The sequence below is a fragment of the Aotus nancymaae genome, unplaced genomic scaffold (assembly GCF_030222135.1).
Source record: "Aotus nancymaae isolate 86718 unplaced genomic scaffold, 86718_ANA_hifiasm-v0.15.2.pri h1tg000021l, whole genome shotgun sequence".
NCBI classification, from domain to species: Eukaryota; Metazoa; Chordata; class Mammalia; order Primates; family Aotidae; genus Aotus; species Aotus nancymaae.
The window spans coordinates 18543420-18549419 of NW_026988433.1; positions in this window are offsets into that span (position 1 = coordinate 18543420).

Below are 6000 nucleotides of genomic sequence, written 5' to 3' on the forward strand. Positions count from 1 at the left end.
CTTTAGAATGAGACCAACGCATTGAGAGGCAAGGCAGAAGAGAGTTAAAGAGGGCTGAGTTGACACCAGCCAATATTGTTAGAATCTCTGTATCCACTTTTTCCTTTCCACATACGTAAACCAGTGGATGTCATATTTCTCTTAAAGCTAGTTTGAGTTGGGATTCTGTCATTTACAACCATTGGCTCTCACCAATGCACATATAGTCCACTTTTGCACTGCTATAAAAAAACAACCCAAGACTGGGTAATTTATAAAGGAAAGAGGCTTAATTGACTCACAGTTCCCTAGCTTGGGAGGCCTCAGGAATCTTACAATCGTGGTGGAAGGTGAAGGGGAAGCAGGCATCTTCTTCACAAAGCGGTAGGAGAGAGTGAGTGCGAGAATGAGGAAGTGCCAGACTTTAAAACCATCAGCTCTCCTGAGAACTCCCTCACTATCAGAGGAACAGCACGGGGAAACCACCCCCATGATTCAATCACTTCCCTCTCTCCACACCTGAAGATTACAGGTCCCTCTGTCGACATGGGGATTACAATTGGAGATGAGATTTGGGTGGGGACACAAATAATGCTAATAGTTGTGGCCACCAACGTAATCATATTAATAATTATGTCCTTCTACCTGGTTGGCATTCGACATAGTCTTCAAGACTCAAACATTACTCCTCTCTGAACCCTTCCTTGAGGGACTTCTTCCGGGTAATGGTAGTCACTATATAATGAACACATTTTACATCATTTTCATTGTAGTTGTGTTTTTATTCTGTTCAATTGTAAAGTCAGATGCACCTTGCTTTTATGTCTTCCTGACTTTGCTCATTCTGTTTCTTCCACTTGAATTGTTCTCTTCTCCTCATCTGTAGGGAATCAGTTTTGCAATTATAAAGAGGACCAGCTTCTGAATCAAACAGAACTTGGTTCAAATTCCACCTCTTCTACTTCCTAGCTTTTTGACCTGGGTCAAATCACTTCCCTCTCTGAGCCTGTTTTCTCATCCATAAAATGGGTATTCTAACAGTACATGATACACAAGATTGATGTGATTTGCTTAAATTCTGGAAGTTACTTGTAATTGCTAGTGAATTCTTTAATATTATTTTATTATGGAAGGCTGTTTCTTGGTGGTGCTTGGGGTTGTGGTTAAAGTTCAATAGAGAGTGGGATGGGGGTTGGATTGGAGGAAATGCTTCTGAATTTTCCCATCACAAATTTCAGTCTAGGTTAATCAGCGTGTATATCAGGGATTTAGCGTAAGCTACCATTTATCCCCAGAGATAAAGGAATTCCCATAAAACCTTAGGCTTCCAAACAAACATCTTCCCACAGTCAGCGCGTCCCATTCCCACAATCTTGGGTCTCTCCAAGGAATACAGGCAGGACATGAATGAGTCCCATCGTAAAGAGACACTTTGCAAGATGCCCATGCAGGACCCTTATTTAGGAAAATAATTCTCAATAAAGTGAAATGTCTCTGTCCGAGTAATCCATTTTGGGGACTGACCTTTGGGTGTCATGGTTCTGATAGCAGATACATAACTTTGATTCTTCCCAGCTTTACCTGGGGTGAGGGTTCTTTATCAAAAGCGTGAGGGTTCTGCAGCCAGAGAGACATGGGTAGGAATTCTGGTTTCTCTAGTTACTTGAAATGTGATTTTGGTCCTTCAAGTCCTACTTCTGCATGTATAAAGCAGGGATACCTTCCAAAGCAGCTGTTTTAAAGATTAAATTAGATGATGTCTCTGCCCAGTGACAGAGAATGCTTGACACATAGTGTTCCAGGTATCCCCTAGCTTTGTGGCAAGCCACCTTAAAACTTAGTGGCTTCAAATAGCAACAATATGCATTTTGCTCATAGATGTGCGGTCTGGGCAGGGCTTGGTGAAGACTGTTTCTCTCTGCTCCCCTCAGCAACAGCTGGGATGGCTCAAAGGTTGTGGGCAGAGATCATCAGAGAACTCACTCATTCATGTGTCTGGTGGTTGCGCGGGCTGCTGGTTGGTAGCTCAGCTGAGGCCGTTGGCCAGAACATCTGCATGTGGCCTCCCTATGTAGCTTGGGCTGCCTTACAACATGGTAGCTGGATTTCAAGGGTGAATGTCCCAAGCGAGAAAAGGCTCAGATGGAAGCCATATCATTGTTTACGACCTAGACTCCGAAGTCACACAGCATTCCTTCTGCAACATTCCATTCATCAAGTCAGTCGCAAAGGCCTGCTTAGGTTCAAGAGGAGGGGAAGTAGCTCTATCTCTTGATGGGAGGGTGCCAACTTTCTGGAAGAGAATATGGCACCAGAAATATTGCTTTAGTCACTTTTGAAAAATACAAATTTCCTTTTTTTTTGAGACAGGATCTTGTTCTGTTGCCCAGGCTAGAGTGCAGTGGCATGATCTTGGCTCACTGCAACCTCTACCTCCAGGTTCAAGCAATTCTCCTGCCTCCGCCTCACGAGTAGCTGGGATTACAGGCACATGGTGCCACACTCAGCTAATTTTTTGTATTTTAGTAGAGATTGGGTTTCATCATGTTGCCCAGGCTGGTCTCAAACTCCTGAACTCAGGCAGTCTGCTTACCTGGGCCTCCCAAAGTGCTAGGATCACAGGTGTGAGCCATCATGCCTAGCCTAAATTGCCTCTTTTAATGAGTGCTAAAGGAAGAGGAAGTCTTAAGATCACTCACTCTCTGAGCATTACAAATATATTTTCTTTTTTGTTTGCTTTTTGTTGTTTTTGTTTGTTTGTTGAGAAAGGGTCTTGCTCTGTTGCCCAGGCTGGAATACAGTGGCATAATCATGGCTCACTACAGCCTTGACCTCCCAGGCTCAAGAGATCCTCCCACTTCTGCCTCATGAACAGCTGGGACCACAGACACACCGCCATGCCTGACTAATTTTTAAATTATCTGTAGCAACAAGGTCTCACTCTGTTGTCCAGGCTGGTCTCGAACTTCTATGCTCAGACCATCTGCTCACGTTGACCTCCCAAAGTGCTGAGATTATAGGTACCTGCCTATATATATATCTCCAAGATATACGTATATTCTCTTACCCGTAAGACAGGAATATGTAATACCTACTTTGTGGAGAAGTTGGAAAAATACCTTCTAGCATAAGAAAAGTCCCGATAGATAGTAGGTGCTCAATAAAGGGTGATTAAACTAGTAACTCATGGCCAGGTGCGGTGGCTCACACCTGTAATCCCAGCACTTTGGTAGGCAGAGGCAGGAGGCTCACTTGAAGCCAAGAGTTCAAGGCCAGTCTGGGCAACATAGTGAGATCTTGTCTCTACAAAAAACACAAAAATTAGCCTGGCATGGTGGTGCATGCCTATAGTCCCAACTACTTGGAAGGCTGAGGTAGGAGAATCATTTGAACCCAGGAGGTCTAGGATGCAGTGAGCTATGATCATGCCACTGCACTCCAGCCTGGACAACAGAGTGAGACCCTGTCTCAGTAAATAAATAAACAAACAAACAAATAAAACAGTAACTCATATTTAAACACATAGATACAGGGAAGGGAATATCACATACCTGGGTCTGTCGGGTGGGTCAAAGGGAGGGAGAGCATTAGGACAAATATCTCATGCTTGAGGGACTTAAAACCTAGATGACGGGTTGATAGGTACAGCAAACCACCATGGCACATGTATACCTATGTAATAAGCCTGCACATTCTGCACATGTATCCCAGAACTTAAAGTAAAATAAAAAATAAATAGTAACTCATATTTATTGAGCCATTGCCAGGCACCAGGCACTACTTTCTGAACACTTCATTGTGTTTTGTTTCATTTAATACTCACGAGAACCCTATAATATACGTTATGTTATTATTACTATTTTACAGATAAGGAGGTTGTGGCTCAGAGAAGTCAAGCAACTTGCTTAAGGTCACACAGCTAGTTATTAGGACTCCCAGGATTCAAACTGAGGCAGTGCAGCTAGAGCATGAATGCTTTCCATCACAACGCCATACTTCCTGCAACCCGGTGGAAATTAATAAAACCATAAGCCAAGAGACAAGAGGTAAGGTAGAAAAGGCAATTAAAGGCTGAGACTTGATGGGAATCTGGTGCCAGTGAGGTGAAGACTGAGGTTGGTTTGTGCCTTACACAGCCATGATCAAGAGAGCCTACAAATGATGCCCCAAGCAGGTAGACATGAGGATTCCTGGGGTCACCTCTTGGTTGAATCCAGCTAGCCCCTGAGGCAGTCTCTTTCCAGTATCTGCTCAGCTACCACTTTGCCCTGCCAAGAAGTTGAGTTTTTATTATGTGTATAATTTTGCCTTGGTTCTATGGTGAAAGTAATATGGATTCATTGTAAAAATGAAAAGGCAAAAGTATATACAGAAAAAATGAAACATTTTAGCCAGGTGTGGTGGCACATGGCTGTAGTCCCAGCTTCTCAGGAGGCTGAGTGGGGAGGACCGCTTGAGCCCAGGAGGCTGAGGCTGCAGTGAGCCAAGGTGGCACCACTGTACTCCAGCCTGGGTCACAGAGTGAGATCCTGTCTTGAAAAAAGAAAAAGAAAAAAGTTTTCTGTTATCCCCTGTCCTACAGTGTCACTCCCCAGAGGAAGTCACCATCTGTAGTTTAATGAATAGCCTTCCTCATTCTTTTTTTTTTTTTTGAGACAGAGTCTCACTCTGATTGCTCAGGCTGGAGTGCAGTGGTGTAATCGTGGCTCACTGCAGCCTTGACCTCCTGGGATCAGGTGATTCTCCCACCGCAGCCTCCTGAGTAGCTGAAATTATAGGTGCACGCCCCCACGCCTGGCTAATGTTTTGTGTTTTTATTAGAAATGGGGTTTTGCTATGTTGCCCAGGCTGGTCTCAAACTCTTGGACTCAAGCAATCTGCCTACCTTGACCTCACCGAGTGCTGGGATTACAGGCATGAGCCACCACACCCAGCCCTTTGTTTTTTTTAAAAATAGAAAACATTAGATAATGAAAAACATATTTTCTTGCAACTTGGTTTTTTTTTTTTTTTCATTTAACAGTATATCAGGGACCTCTTAGCATACCAGTACATTTATTTATTTATTTATTTATTTATTTATTTATTTATTTATTTATTTTAAGAAAGAAAGAAAGAAAAAAAAGAACAAAGAAGAGGAAGAAAAAGGAAGAGAAAGAGAGAGAGAGAATGGGAGTATTGCTTTCTTGCCCAGGCTAGAATGCAGTTTAGTAATGGGTATTGAAAACCTCTTTTATACCATTAATTATACTTAATGATGTAGACAGGAAGGAATAAGGGAAGAAAATAACAAACAAGCAGCCAACCAATATTTCATTTAAACCTATGAAATGCTATGCGATTACTGAGGAGTGATTTACTTCCAATTATGTAGTCACTTTTGGAATAGGTGTGAGGTGGTGATGTATGTTTTGTGTATTTGAAGTGGAGAGTTCTATAAAAGTTTATTAAGTTTACTTGTTCCGAGTCTGAGTTCAAGTCCTGAATGTCCTTGTTAATTTTCTGTCTCATTGATCTATAGAATCGTTAGCTCTTCTTGTTACATTGATCCTTTTGCCATTATGTAATGTCCTTCTTTGCCTCTTTTGATCTTTGTTGCTTTAAAGTCTACTTTATCAGAGGTGAGAATTGCATCTCCTGCTTTTTGTTTATTTGTTTATTTTTACTCTCTGTTTGGTTGGTAAATCTTCCTCCTCTTTGTTTTGAGTCTTTGTGTATCGTTGCATGTGAGATGGGTCTGGATGCAGCATACCGATGGGTTTTGGCTTTTTATCCAATTAGAATATATATAAGTTTAATACTGGCATTTGATGCTAGCTGGCTGTTTTGCCCATTAGTTAGTGTAAATTTTTCATTGTGTTAATGCTCTTTGCTTTTTGATATATTTTTGGAAAGGCTGATATTGGTTGTTCCTTTATATGTATAGTGCTTCTTTCAGAAGCTCTTGTAAAGCAGGCCTGGTGGTGGTGAAGTCTCTAAGTACTTGTTTGTTCACAAATGATTTAATTTTTCCTTCGCTTA